Consider the following 16,598-nt stretch of genomic DNA (forward strand, 5'->3'; position numbering starts at 1 on the left):
CCCACTCTACTTGCCCACAGTTAATTCCCTGGTTAGCTTCAGGTCTCATAACCCAATCATTCACCACTAAACTTTCTTGCATTGTCTCATGCATGAGCTTTGGGGAGATACCTCATACTGAAATCATAACAAATGTGTATTACTTAATTTATAAATATATGACAAATTTCTAATTATTTTTGCTATTGATTTGTAGCTTAATATGGAACTCTGAAATTTATGCATTTGAGAAATAAACATGCATTAGGAAGTCGTTAGGCACGCTGTTTTGCTATATACATTAGACCCATTTATTCATTGTGTTCCCAATTTTCTGCATCCCTTCCCAAGTTGATTTCTTTTATATGTTACCGGAAAAAAGTTGTTCAAGTCTGCCGGGAGTTGCCACGGAAATGCAGCGGCCCTAGTTATGTCGCTGCAGCTGGCTTCTCCATCGTGCGTGTTCATAGAACTGGTTCCTTGGGCTGATTGGGAACCGGGAGAACAATCTGATCCCTGGTGGACAAACACTACACGATGTCTGCCGCCCCCTTTCCTCAGCACAGGCCCAAGCCAAGACGCGCGAAGTGCACGCGAGTGGCACTGCGGAGGTGTCTGCTGGCCCTGACAGGGCACTAGTGGCAGTGCCAGGGAGCAGCACCAAGGAGGCGGTGGAGGCCAAGAAGGGTGCTGGCCCGGCCTAGACTACATCATGCAGTGTCTCCAGCAGCAGGGTCTGCAGAGAACTCTCAGGACCAGAGCAATTCCTGGCAGGTAGCTTGCTCACATCTGGGAGGTGGCCCAGTGTAGACTCCATAAACTTTTGACCCCAAAGCCCATGCTCTTGACTACTAAAGCAGAAAATGTAACTGTGACAAAGTATTTTAGAAGAGTGGAAAATGCTTATCACCTGGAAGCAGAAGTTCACATTACATTTACTGAATTTGGAAAATGAAAATATTTATAATTTCCTTGTTGAAAAGCTAGATAACTCTGTTGTCATCAGCCCACCCCAATTCTATCATACTCCAGGATCTGTTGAGAATCTTCCATGCAAGCTTTCCTGTTGCGGTTGAGAATGCATGGCACAAAGCTCAAGAAGTCTGTAACTTTGTTGGTCAAACCCTGGGAAAACCTTTACTAATCAAAGAAGACACAAAACAATGGATGACCAACCAGATGATCCAGACTCTCAAGTTCATTAACTGTACAACAAAAAACAATAGAAGTGCAACAATACAGGCTGCTTCAAAAGTACTTATAACTTTTGAGGTAGAAGAAAGAGAAGGAAAAAAAATCTCTAAAGTTCCAAACAAATATATTGTATTTGTATTTTTTAATCTATTTTTGTACTTTTTATAAAGTTTCCTTTTGTTCTAAGTATATATATTGTGTAATAGATAAACTGTTTCTTTATAAGATCTTTCAGTCCTTGAATATAGTCCCATAGAATGTTCACCTTTTCTGTTTTCAAGAACTTACTGAGAAATGTTCTTGGGAAATAAATGTAATATGGGCACACTTCTGTATACCAACAATTCATACATGTATAATATTATCAATGTATAATATATCAATGTATAATATTATCAATATAGGAAAACCACTGATACTTTTATTTCACCTGTTTTATATGATGCCACATTTTTATATAAAAACTAGGCTTCCGCAAATTAAAATTTTCAAAGATAAAAATATTTACATATAAAAGGAATTTTTTATATCCCATCATTTTCTAAATTCATGATTTTAGCTATTTACAAGTTAGTAATTTAGCCTGTTACAGTTTCTGGGATGCTGACAGAATACATGAGACTCCAGGGACAGAAACAGTTCTATTACTCATGGAACAAGGAGCAGGAACATCAGCATATTGTCATTGGTTTCCATTGTCCTGAGTTACAAAGGGAAGCACAATACGGCCATAAACATTATAGTTACACAAACGGCAGGTTACTTATAGCTGAGGACTACTGAACTGGAAAAATTCATTGCTTTTTATTTATGAGCAAAAGCAAACCTTCTCCTTGTCCTGAAAGGAGACATTGCTTCATCCTTCAAAGAGGCTCACTGTAGAACTCAGTCCTGAGAAATAGCTCAGGTAAAGTCTTGCATTCTTGCCACACCTAGCAAGAAATGTAGGAGGAGGAAATTCATAGAGGACTCTCCTTCTCAATATATCTAATAATTTTCTTACTAGGTCCAGACCATTTTATGAAGATGCAAACCAATAACTTCACAACATTAACAAAAAGAATGATAAACAATACTTTTGAATAAAAGGACAAGGAGGTATACTAGGAAAATACTGTGATGCCCAAAACTGACATAATGCATGAATTAGACTCTTCTACAGGGCTTCTTAGATGATTCTAGCACCCACATAATACAAATACAGTACAAGGTACATATGTAATGTAAAATATTCTAGTACATGCATTGTAAAAGTAAAACAAAAATCAGTTAAAACTAATACTAATAACATATTTTATTTGAGCCAGTATATCCAAAGTATTATCATTTTGGTATATAATAAATATTTCAAAAATTATTAATGAGATTAGTATTCTTTTTTAACTAAGTCTTTTAAAATTCAGTGTATCTTTTACATTATAGCACATTTCAATTCAGATGCTAAATTTTTATCATAAATACTTGATCCGTATTAAATCCCTATAATGTACAGCTTGAAAAATTGATTCACATGCCAAAGTTGTTCCAAACATGCTTAAAAGATCCAGTAACTAGATCAAATATCAGTTTTGAAATTAATTTAGATTAAAAAATTTAAAGAGCTGGGGATATAGTTCAGTTGGTAGAGTGCTTGTCTCATAAGCACAAGACCTCTGGGTTCAATCCCCAGCACCGCCAAAAAAAAAAAAAAAAAAAAAAAGTATACTTCCTTAGTTACGCTGCCACATTTAAAGTACTTGAGAGCCATAAGAAGCTATTAGTTACCTATTTAAACAATGCAAGGTCATACACTGATATATAATGATCCTTAAGCTATTTAACAAGTACATGCCATTGCTATTGCATTATATATTATCTTCAAGTGATTGTATCCTAAGTCTGTTACAGCATATGCTTTCCATTCTCCATACATCTAGGACATAGGGTTTTTCCTTTGGTAGGTCTTGATATTCATATATCAATATTTCTTTCCAACAAAATATTCCAGGATATAGTGTTCATCACTACCTACTTTTCTTAAGTAGACCTGAAACAATTAAAATTTAGTCACATGGGCAGATTTTTCTTAGCCATGACTTCATAATATATTTGGTTCCATCATATTTGATAAAGAAGATTATCAATTTAGCATGAAATACCTAAGGCAAATTTTTTTTTAAGTTAGCAAGCACTTTTTTAAATTAAAAGAATAAAGATTGTTGCTTAAAAAAAAATCTGTAGAATGAAATCCTGCACTTCTATAGAACTGCCAAGGGAAGAAATCCTTCAAAAATTAGACTTGTTTTATCTATGGCATTCTATATACATAGATTAAAGGTATCAAATTAGTTGTCAATTGATAATGTCTGACACATAGCATACACTGGAGATTCACAATGAATTATTTAGGGAACCTAAATAACCAAAGCCTACTAGAATAAACCTTTTCCTGAACTTAATCCTGACTGAATGTCTTATGCTAGAACTTTTTTAAAAAATCTTTCCAAAACTAAAAATTTTTATAATTGCTACTTTCTGAAAGACAGAAGTTTTTTTGTAATTAAGATATTTGAAACAGACCCACTATATTCTAGGTTTCTTTCTAAATTATTGGTACATATTAATGATACAGAATAGTAGGTATCATTTGTCCATGCAGATAACATAATTTGATCAGTTTCATTCAATACCCCCTCTCCTCTCTCCTACTTATCCCCTTCCTCTACCCCAATGGTCTCCTTTCTACTTTTAGGACATCCATTTTTTCTGTTTTTCCCTTTAGCTTCCACATATGAGAGAAATCAATGACACTTGTCATTTTGAATTTGACTTATTTTGTTTAATGTCATTTAAACTACTTTTTAAAAAGAAATGCTATTAAAATAAGGTTTCTGTTACTGATAAGATTTGGAATTTTATTCAATTATAACTAAAAATTTTAAAAATTAAAGATGTTGGGGTTGGGGTTGTGGCTCAGTGGTAATGTGCTTGCCTATCATTTATGAGGTGCTGGGTTTGATCCTCAGCTCCACATATAAATAAATTAATTAAATTAAGACATTTAAAAATTTTTTAAATATTGTTCAAATCTTCCACTCTAACTGTGAGTTTATCCATTTCCCTTTTCACACTGTCAGAATTTGCCTTACATACTTTGAAGTTACCTTATTAGGTTCATGTAAACTTGAATTATTTTATCTTCCTAATGGGTTGACCCTTTAAAATGTCCTCCTCATTTCTAGTAGCATGGCTTAAAATCTATTTTTTCTGAGTCTTTAGATGCAAGGTATCCTAGTGAGTAAGAAGGATATACGTGTGGGTGTTTTTCTATTCATTTTTGCTTTTTAATTGGAGTATTAAGACAGATCACATGTAATGAAATTACTCTTATTTGGGTCTGTATCTATCTGGTTAGTACTTGTTTTCCCATTGTCCCTCTGCTGTGTTCCTTTTTCATTTTGGTTTTGAATGATTCAAAGATTTACCCTATATTTTTCTCTATTAGAATTTTTAGTGCGATGTATCTATATGTGGTTTCCTTTTGATTTACACCACTGCGTTTTAAAATGTGTCTTAAATTTACAGTTTGGTATCTTTAATCAGTCTTGGACACTTTTCATCCTTTATCTCTTGAATATTGTTTCCAAATCATGCTGTTTCTTTTTTATGTATCCAGCCTACATGTGTGTTTGCCCTTGTGTACTAGTTTCATGACTTCAATGCTTTCTTTTCCTCTAAATTTTTCGGATCTTCTTTTTTTTTTAAACCCATCATGCTTCAGCCTGGGCATTTTATGCTGGACCATCTTTCAGATGACCAATCATTTCTTCAGATGACTCAGACAGGCTGTTAACCCATCCACTGTGTCTTTAATTCCCAGGCATTTGGGGGAGTGGTGAAGAGGGTTATTTTTCCAGTTCCAGGTTGTCCTGGAGTCATCTTATCCTTGGAAGACCCCAAAATTCAATTTTTATCTCTCAGCACTGTGAGAAAGCTCTGTTTTGGCAGTTTTACCGCTTTGCCACCTCTTTTTGATCAGTGAATGCTTTGAGAACATAAGTGACTTAGACTCCTTCTCTGCAAGATTTTGGCTTCTTGAATTTTTGCTGCCTCTGCAACCCTAAACCTCATTTTTTGTGTGCCCAGTCATGAGAAACTGATGACAGCTCTGCTCAAATTCTTTGCCTCTTAGAAATCATTTTCTGATTGGTTCTTTGAGCTCTGGGTCCTTGCTGCTTAAGAATCAAAGAGCAATGACTTGAAGGGAAAGTAGTTTAGAATGCTGTGCTCATCTCAGTGAGATTCCCTTCTTGCCAGAATTTTCTCCCATCTTGGCTACTATATTCATATCTCTCAAAAGCCTGCAAATATGTCTCTTTTTAAAATTCAGTGTCCCTAGCCACCCGCTACATTTCCCAGTGGGAAATTTAATTAGCTACACACTAGTTCTGACATTACTAGAAGCATAATCCCAAGCTGTCCTTCACATTTCATTTCACAAGTGCCTGACACTGCAGGACACTACAGAGCAAAGGTTCTTGATCTAGAGGACTAGATACAGTTCAAGAGAACCATGAAATCCTGAGACTATATGACAAAATTATGTAAATGCCTTCAAAAAGATCCATAACTCCAAAAGAGTTAAGAACCCACTGCTGCTAAATATTCACAAATACTTAATTTGTATTAAATGCTAAATTACCTGTATTAAATATCCAATTTATTAAACTTACTTTATTTTTTGTTGGTTCTTTATAGTTATACATGACAGTACAATCTATTTGGATAAAACCATACAAGCATAGAATATCATCTTATTCTAATGAGGACCCCATTCTTGTGGGTGGGCACTATGGTGGGATTCACTTAGGTATTTTCATACGTGTGCACAGAAAACTTATGTTAGAGCAAACTGATCGCCGACCGCCAGTAGAGCACCAGCTGCCTGCTGTTGCCTGGAAGTTCACTGTTAGAGTACCTGCAGGTTTGATTACACGTGGCTGCTTCCATTTTGAGACGACAGCCAGGCCCCGAAGGACCCCTGGCCAGACTGACTAAGCCCCATCTCCAGGATGCCTCAGCCTGACCGATCACTCCCTGCCTCTGGGGCCCTCACATTGACTGACTGCTCCCTGCCGCCAGGACCCCCAGACTAACTGACAGCGCCCTATCACCGGGACCCCAGACCAACTGATTGCACCCGGCTTCCAGGATCCACAACCACACCAAACACACCCGACCTCCAGGACCACTGCTGGACCAACCGCATCCCGCCTCCAGGACCTCCAGGTGACCTCATCCACACCCTGAGCTGCAGCTCCCCATTTCCCAACACATTTTCAAGTCAGAGCGACCATCTTGGATAATCCTGGGAGCCAGAGCTCCGATCTTTAGGTGGGAAAATCCCATCCTGAGACGCCTGCTGGAGGTTTGAAGCTCATTGTCAGGTACTTCTCATGCATCAGGCTACTGAACACAGGGAGGTTTCATTAGTATATGACTGTTATACTGTAGATTTTCTTTTTTCTCCTTTTAAAAAAATTTAAGTAATTATTTCTTTACTTTTCTTGCTCTCTTTTCCTTTTGTTTACCTGTTCCCTCAGAGTCTCTTTCTCCCTTTTTTGCATGCTAATATCCGATTTCTTTTGATTACACTCTCACCCTTTCTATTTTCTAGAACTTCTGTATATTCTTTTCTTATCCCATTAACAGCCACATTCTACATCCCTCTGCATCCTCTTTCTCCTCTATTTGAAACTGCAGACCTTATTGCAAACCTGTTTGTTTTACTGAAGATAATATTTGAACTCATTCTGTTTACTATGACAATTTTGTTATTGTCCTCATAGGAGCTATTTGGTCTAGGATTGCATAGGGTCTGATTTGGGCACTGCTAATATGGATCTCCGCTTAAAGAAAGGGTTTTGAAAACCTATAGGACCCCTATAAGCCTATAGGGGGGAATCTTCAATACCCCAGATCTGCACTGCTAGAGGGGAAGATACAAGAACGACATGAAAAAACAAGGGAAGAAAATGATCCAAACAAATCTATATTCTATAGTAATAGAATCCAATGACAGTATGTTAGAAGAAATGTCAAAAGGACTTCAGATTATACGTGATTAAGATGATTTGCGAAGCAAAGGATGAGATAAGAGAGCAAATGCAGGCAATGAATGATAATACCAATAAGCTGAAAGAGCACCTGCAGGAAGCAAAAGATCATTTCAACAAAGAGATAAAGATTCTCAAAAAAACCAAATGGAAATCCTTGAAATGAAGGAAACAATAAACCAAATTAAAAAACTCAATGGAAAGCATCACCAAAAGACTAGACCACTTGGAAGACAGAACTCAGACAATAAAGACAAAATATTTAATCTTGAAAATAAAGTTGCCCAAACAGAGAAGATGGTAAGAAATCATGAACAGAATCTCCAAGAACTATGGGACATCATGAAAAGATTGAGGAAGGCACAGAGATACAAACCAAAGGAATGAACAACCTATTCAATGAAATAATATCAGAAAATTTCCCAAGCCTGAAGAATGAAATGGAAAATCAAACACAAGAGGCTTACAGAACACCAAATGCACAAAATCACAACAAATCCACACCAAGGCACATTATAATGAAAATGCCTAACATTCAAAATAAAGATAGGATTTTGAAGGCCAGGAGAGAAAAACATCAGATTACATATAGGGGGAGACCACTATAGATAGCAGCAGACTTCTCAACCCAGACTCTACAAGCTAGAAGGGTCTGGAACAACATATTTCAAGTTCTGAAAGAACATGGTTGCCAACCAAGAATCGTATACCCAGCAAACTAACCTTCAGATTTGAAGATGAAAAAAAATCCTTCCATGATAAACAAAAGTTAAAAGAATTTACAAATAGAAAGCCTGCACTACAGAATGTTCTCAACAAAACATTCCATGAGGAGGAAATGAAAAACAACAATGTAGGTCAGCAAAGGGAGGAACTACCTTAGAGAAAAACCACTCAATGGAGAAACCAAGCCAACCTAAAAACCAAAAATAAGCTAAATGACTGGGAATACACATCATTTCTCAATAATAACCCTGAATGTTAATGGCCTAAACTCATCAATCAAAAGACATAGACTGGCAGAATGGATTAAAAATAAAGACCCAAAAATATGCTACCTGCAAGAGACTCATCTCATAGAAAAAGACATCCACAGACTAAAGGTGAAAGGATGGGAAAAATCTACCACGCACATGGACCCAGTCAAAAAGCGGGGGTTTCCATCCTTATATCAGATAAAGTGGACTTCAAGCCAAAGTTAGTCAGAAGGGACAAAGAAGGACATTTCATACTGCTTAAGGGAACCATAAATCAGGAAGACATAACAATAGTAAATATTTATGCCCCAAACAATGGTGCATCCCTATACATCAAACAAATTCTTCTCAATTTCAGGAATCACATAGACCACAACACAATAATTCTGGGTGACTTTAATGCACCGCTGTCACCACTAGATAGATCTTCCAAACAAAATCCAACCAAAAAACCATAGAACTCTATAACACAATCAATAACGTAGACTTAATAGACAAATATAGAATATTCCATCCATCAACGAGTGGTTTCACTTCCTTCTCAGCAGCACATGGAACCTTCTCAAAAATAGACCATATGTTATGCCACAAAGCAGCCCTCAGGAAATGCAAAAAAATAGAGATACTGCCTTGTGTTCTATCAGATCATAATGGACTGAGAATAGAAATCAATGACAAAATATAAAAGAGAAATTACTCCAACACCTGGAGACTAAATAATATGCTATTGAATGAAACATGGATAACAAAAAACATCAGGGAGGAGATGAAAAAATTCTTAGAGGTCAATGAGAACAACGATGCAACATATCAAAATCTCTGGGACACTATGAAAGCGGTACTAAGAGGAAAATTCACTGCATGGAGTGCATTCCAGAAAAGAATGAAAAGTCAACAACTAAATGACCTAACATTACAGCTCAAAGCCCTAGAAAAAGAAGAACAGAATGACAGCAAAAGTAGTAGAAGACAGAAAATACTTAAAATCAGAGCTGAAAGCATTGAAATTGAAACAAAACAAAAAATTGACAAAACAAAAGTTGGTTCTTTGAAAAAGTAAACAAAATAGACAAAACCTTAGCCACACTAACAAAGAGAAGGAGAGAGAAGACTCAAAATTACTAAAATACATGATGCAAAAGGAAATGTCACGACAGACACCACTGAGATACAGAACACAATGAGAAGCTACTTTGAAAATCTGTATTCCAACAAAATAGAAACTACCGAAGACATTGACAAATTTCTAGAGACATATGGTCCTCCCAAACTGAACCAGGAGGACATACACAATTTAAACAGATCAATACCAAGCAATGAAATAGCAGAAGCCATTAAAAACCTATCATCCAAGAAAAGCCCAGGACCAGACAGATTCTCAGCCAAGTTCTACAAGACCTTCAAAGAAGAACTCATTCCAATACTTCTCAAAGTATTCCAGGAAATAGAAAAGGAGGGTACCCTACCAAACTCATTCTATGAAGCTAATATCACCCTCATACCCAAACCAGGCAAAGACACATCAACAAAAGAAAATTTTAGACCAATATCTTTCATGAATATAGATGCAAAGATCCTTAACAAAATATTGGCAAACTGTATTCAAAACATATTAAGAAAATTGTGCACCACAATCAAGTGGGGTTCATCGCTGGAATGCAAGGATGGTTCAACATTCATAAATCAATAAATGTAATCCATCATGTCAATAGACTTAAGGATAAATCCATATGGTTATTTCAATTGACACAGAAAAAGCATTTGACAAAATACAACACCCCTTCATACTCAAAATACTAGAAAAAATAGGGATAGTAGGAACATACCTGAACATTGTAAAGGCTACTGATGCTAAGCCCATGGCCAACATCATTCTTAATGGAGAAAAACTGAAACCATTCCCTTTAAAAATGGGAACAAGACAGAGATGTCCTCTTTCACCACTTCTATTCAACATTGTCCTCAAAACTCTAGCCAGAGCAATTAGGCAGACCAAAGAAATTAAAGGGATATGAATAGGAAAAGAGGAAATTAAGCTGTCACTATGCTGATGACATGATTCTATATTTAGATGATCCAAAAACCTCCTCCAGAAAACTTCTAGACCTCGTCAATGAATTCAGCAAAATAACAGGCTATAAAATCAACACGCATAAATCTAAAGCATTTTTATCCGCAAGCAATGAAACAGCTGAAAGGGAAATGAGGAAAACAACTCCATTTGCAATAGCCTCAAAAAAAAAAATTCTTGGGAATCAATCTAACCAAAGAGGCAAAAGATCTCTACAATGAAAACTACAAAACATTGAAGAAAGAAATTGAGGAAGACCTTAGAAGATGGAAAGATCTTCCATGTTCTTCGATAGGCAGAATTAATATTGTCAAAATGGCCATACTACCTAAAGTGCTATACAGATTCAATGCAATTCCAATTAAAATCCAAATGATGTACCTTACAGAAATAGAGCAAGCAATCATGAAATTCATCTGGAAGAAGAAGAAACCCAGAATAGCTAAAGCAATCCTTAGCAGGAAGAGAGAAGCAGGGGGAATTGCAATACCAGAAGTTCAACTATACTACAAAGCAATAGTAACAAAAACGGCATGGTATTGGTACCAAAATAGACAGGTAGAGCAATGGTACAGAATAGAGGACATAGACACAAACCCAAATAAATACAATTTTCTCATACTAGACAAAGGTGCCAAAAATATGCAATGGAGAAAAGATAGCCTCTTCAACAAATGGTGCTGGGAAAACTGGAAATCCATATGCAACAGAATGAAATTAAACCCCTATCTCTCACCCTGCACAAAAATCAACTCACAATGGATCACGGACCTTGAAATCAAACCAGACCCTCCATCTTATAGAAGAAAAAGTAGGTCCAAATCTTCAACTTGTTGGCTTAGGATCAGACTTCCTTAACAGGACTCCCATAGCACAAGAAATAAAAGCAAGAATCAATAACTGGGATAGATTCAAACTAAATAGCTTTCTCTCAGCAAAGGAAACTATCAGCAATGCAAAGAGAGAGCCTACAGAGTGGGAGAAAATCTTTGCCTCTCATACTTCAGATAGAGCACTAATTTCCAGAATATATAAGAACTCAAAAAACTCTACATCAAGAATACAAATAACCCAATCAACAAATGGGCTAAGGATATGAACAGACACTTCACAGAAGAAGATCTACAAGCAATCAACAAACATATGAAAAAATGTTCACCATCTTTAGTAATAAGAGAAATGCAAATCAAAACTACACGAAGATTCCATCTCATCCCAAGTAGAATGGCGATTATCAAGAATACAAGCAACCAACAGGTGTTGGTGAGGATTTGGGGAAAAAGATACACTCATACATTGCTGGTGGGGTTGCAAATTAGCGCAGCCACTCTGGAAACCAGTGTGGAGATTCCTTAGAAAACTTGGAATGGACCTACCATTTGACCCAGCTATCCCACTCCTCGCCTATACCCAAAGGACTTAAAATCAGCACACTACAGAGATACAGCCACATCAATGTTCACAGCTGCTCAATTCACAATAGCCAGATTGTGGAACCAAACTAGATGCCCTTCAATTGATGAGTGGATAAAGAAACTGTGGTATATATAATATATATATATATATATATACACAATGAAATATTACTCAGCCATAAAGAATGATAAAATTATGGCATTTGCAGGCAAATGGATGAAATTGGAGAATATCATGCTAAGTGAGATAAGCCAATCTCAAAAATCCAAAAGACGAATGATCTCACTGACAAGCGGATGATGACACATAATGGGGGGTGGGAGGGGGGCAAAAATGGAGGAAGGGAGGGACTGTGTAGAGGGAAAAGAGAGGTGGGAGGGGTGGGGGGGAAGGAAAAAATAATGGAATGAATCAAACATCATTACCCTATGTAAATGTATGATTATGTAATGGTATGCTGTTACTCCATGTACAAACAGAAACAACATGTATCACATGTGTTTACAATAAAATAAGAAAAAAACTTTAAAAAACTTTAAAAAAAGAAAAAGAAAAATCATGTTAGACTTATTCTGCTATCTTCCTATTCCCTACTCCCCTTCCCTTCCTTTCTTTTCCCTCTGCCTAATCTAACTGAACTTCTCTTCTTCCCTCCCCTCTTTATTGTGGTTTAGCTTCCACATATCAGGGAAACCATTCAACCTTTGGGTTTGGGGATTGGCCTATTTCACTTAGCATGACAGTCTCCAGGTCCATCCACTACTGCTAAACATTTACTTTAATACAATGTTGCCAGGTATTGTTCCAGAAAATACTAAGTTCTAAATATTTATTCTAACCCAATAAATATTTTCTTATGATGCTTATTTTTCTACCATTAAAAACAAGGTCATTATAACCCACAGACCTCTTCAACGTTTTAATGAAGCTCATTTCTAGAACCATAGTCTAAATTAAGAAAAATCTTCCCCATGCCTTAAGTTTTATTTGAGGATGTCAGGTACGATGATAGGACTATCATTACAGTGGGTCCTCAGTGGTCATTTAAGGGTTGTTTTCTATTATCAAATTATGGTTTTTTTTCACAGCTTATAATGATATATATTTTGCACTATTACAATGCATCCACTGTGAACACATACCTTTTGAATAGGTACCATAGAGTTTTGTTACAGAAAATATATTATATGCAAACCTCTCTTTATCTCCTTTTTATTTTTTTTAAGACTGTAATTATATATATATTTTTTATGTAAACAAATGGGATACATTGTTGTTTCTCTGTTTGTACATGGCGTAAAGGCATACCACTTGTGTAATCATAAATTTACATAGAGTAATGTTGTTTGATTCATTCTGTTATTTTTCCCTTCCCCCCCCACCCCCCCCCCCCCTCTTTCCCTCTATACAGTCTTCCTCCCCATACTTGCCCCCCTCCCTAACCTAACTCTAAACCCTAACACAAACCCTTCCCTACCCCCATTATGTGTCATCCTCCACTTATTAGCGATATCATTCGTCCTTTGCTTTTTGAGATTGGCTTATCTCACTTAGCATGATATTCTCCAATTTCATCCATTTGCCTGCAAATGCCATAATTTTATCATTCTTTATGGCTGAGTAATATTCCATTATACTATATATACATACCACAGTTTCTTATCCACTCATCAATTGAAGGGCATCTAGGTTGGTTCCACAATCTGGCTATTGTGAATTGAGCAGCTATGAACATTGATGTGCTGTATCTCTGTAGTATGCTGATTTTACGTCCGTTGGGTAATAGGCCAAGGAGTGGGATAGCTGGGTCAAATGGAGGGTCCATTCCAAGTTTTCTAAGGAATCTCCACTACTGCTTTCCAGAGTGGCTGCACTAATTTGCAGCCCCACCAGCAATGTATGAGTGTACCTTTCTCCCCACATCCTCGCCAACACCTCTTGGTGCTCGTATTCTTGATAATCGCCATTCTAATTGGGGTGAGATGGAATCTTACGGTGGTTTGATTGCATTCTCTATTACTAGAGATAGTTGAACATTTTTCCATATGTTTGTTGATTGCTTGTAGATCTTCTTCTGTGAAGTGTCTATTCATTTCCTTAGCCCATTTGTCGACTGGATTATTTGAATTCTTGGAGTAGAGTTTTTTGAGTTCTTATAGATTCTGGAGATTAGTGCTCTATCTGAAGTATGATTGGCAAAGATATTCTCCCACTCTGTAGGCTCTTTCTTCGCATTGCTGATAGTTTCCTTGCTGAGAGAAAGCTTTTTAGTTTGAATCTATCCCAGTGGTTGTTCTAGCTTTTATTTCTTGTGCTATGGGAGTCCTGTTAAGGAAGTCTGATCCTAAGCCAACAAGTTGAAGATTTGGACCTACTTTTTTCTTCTATAATCTGCAGGGTCTCTGGTCTGATTCCAGGCCCTTGATCCATTGTGAGTTGAGTTTTGTGCATGGGGTAGAGATATGGGTTTAGTTTCATTTCTATTGCATATGGGTTTCCAATTCTCCAGCACCATTGTTGAAGAGCTATCTTTTTCCATTGCATATTTTTGGCCCCTTTGTCTAGTATAAGAAATTGTATTATTTGGGTTTGTGTCCATGTTCTCTATTCTGTACCATTGATCTACCTTTCTATTTTGGTACCAATACCATGCCGTTTTTTGTTACTATTGCTTTGTAGTAGAGTTGAAGATCTGGTATTGCAATACCCCCCTGTTTCACTCTTCCTGCTAAGGATTGCTTTAGCTATTCTGGGTTTCTTATTCTTCCAGATGAATTTCATAAGTCTTGCTCTATTCTGTAAGGTACATCATTTGGATTTTTAATTGGAATTGCATTGACTATGTATAGCACTTTAGGTAGTATGGCCATTTTGACAATATTAATTCTTCCTATCCAAGAACATGGAAGATCTTCCCATCTTCTAAGGTGTTCCTTAATTTTCTTTCTTTACTGTTGTATAGTTCTCATGTAGAGGTCTTCCACCTCTTTTGTGAGATTGATTTCCCAAGTATTTTATTTTTTTCGAGGCTATTGTGAATGGGGTAGTTTCCCTAATTTCTCTTTCTGAAGATTCATCACTTATGTATAAAATGCGTTGGATTTATGTGCATTGATCTTATATCCTGCTACTTTACTGAATCACTTATGAGTTCTAAGAGTTTTCTGGTGGAATTTCCAGGTTCCTCTAAATATATAATCATGTCATCAGCAAACAGGGATAGTTTGAGTTCTTCTTTTCCAATTCGTATCCCTTTAATTCTTTGGTTTGTCTAATTGCTCTGGTCAGAGTCTCAAGAACGATGTTGAATAGAAGTGGTGAAAGAGGGCATCCATGTCTGTTCCAGTTTTTAGGGGAATGCTTTCAGTTTTTCACCATTTAGATGATATTAGCCACGGGCTTAGCATAGATGGCCTTTACAATGTTAACGAATGTCCCACTATCCCTATTTTTTCTAGTTGTTTGAGCATGAAGGGATGCTGTATTTTATCAAATGCTTTTCTGCATCTATTGAAATAATCATGTGATTTGACTTTAAGTCTATTAATAGGTGAATTACGTTATTTGATTTCCTGATGTTGAAACCAACCTGCATCCTGGGATGAAACCACTGATCATGGTGCACTATCTTTTTAATATGTTTTTGTATGCGATTTGCTAAAATTTTTGTTGGAATTTTTGCATCGATGTTCATTAAGGATATTGGTCTGAAATTTTCTTTCCTCGAGGTGTCTCTGTCTGGTTTAGGTATCAGTGTGATTATGGGCTTAATAGAATGAGTTTGGGAGGGTTCCCCTCCTCTTCTATTCAGGAATACTTGAGAAGTATTGGAATGAGCTCTTCTTTAAAGGTTTTGTAGACATTGGCTGAGAACCCATCTGGTCCCGGACTTCTTTGTTGGTAGCTTTTGATGACTTTTTCTATTTCAGCTACTTGAAATTGGTCTATTAAATTGTTTATGTCCTCCTCGTTCAGTTTAGGCAATTCATATGTCTCTAGAAACCTGTTGATGTCTTCGAAATTTTCTATTTTGTTGGAGTATAGATTTTCAAAATAGCTTCTAATTATGTTTTGTATTTCAATCCTGTCTGTTGTGATATTTCCTTGTTCATTCCGAATTTTAGTGATTTGGGTTTTCTCTCGTCTTCTCTTTGTTAGTGTGGCTAAAGGTTTATCAATTTTGTTTATTTTTTCAAGAACCAACTATTTATTTTGTCAATTTTTTGTATTGTTTCTTTTGTTTCAATTTCATTGATTTCAGCTCTGAGTTTAACTATTTCCTGTCTTCTACTACTTTTGGTGCTGGTCTGTTCTTCTTTTTCTAGGGCTTTGAGCTGTAGTGTTAGGTCGTTATTTGTTGAGTTTTACTTCTTTTATTAAATGCGCTCCATGAAATAAATTTCCCTCTAAGTACTGCTTTCATAGTGTCCCAGAGATTTTGATATGATGTTTCTTTGTTCTCATTTACCTCTAAGAATTTTTAATTTCCTTCCTAATATCTTCTGTTATCCATTCATCATATAATAGCATATTGTTTAATCTCCAGATGTTGGAATAGTTTCTGTGTTTTACTCTTTCATTTATTCTAACTTCAATCCATTATGATCTGATAGAATACATGCTAGTGTCTCTATCTTCTTGTATTTACTAACATTAGCTTTGTGGCATAATATATGGTCTATTTAGAGAAGGATCCATGTGCTGCTGAGAAGAAAGTGTATTCGCTCTTGGTTGGATGGTATATTCTATAAATGTCCATTAAGACTAAATTATTGATTGTGTTATTGAGATCTATGGTTTCTTTGTTCAATTTTTGTCTGGAAGATCTGTCCAGTGGCGAGAGAGGCGTGTTAAAATCACCTGGTA

At 36.3% G+C, this 16,598-nt stretch overlaps 1 pseudogene across 1 annotated transcript; it reads left to right on the top strand.

Annotated features, from left to right (window-relative positions):
- The first annotated feature begins 409 nt into the window (after positions 1-409).
- On the top strand, positions 410-6,346 carry LOC306645541 (interleukin-1 receptor-associated kinase 1-binding protein 1-like; annotated as a pseudogene). The gene is made up of 3 exons: positions 410-725; positions 840-1,302; positions 6,295-6,346. The product of its transcript is annotated as an interleukin-1 receptor-associated kinase 1-binding protein 1-like (transcript).
- The last annotated feature ends 10,252 nt before the right edge of the window (positions 6,347-16,598 follow it).

This window comes from Sciurus vulgaris (genome assembly GCF_902686455.1).
Source record: "Sciurus vulgaris genome assembly, chromosome: 15".
NCBI lineage: Eukaryota > Metazoa > Chordata > Mammalia > Rodentia > Sciuridae > Sciurus > Sciurus vulgaris.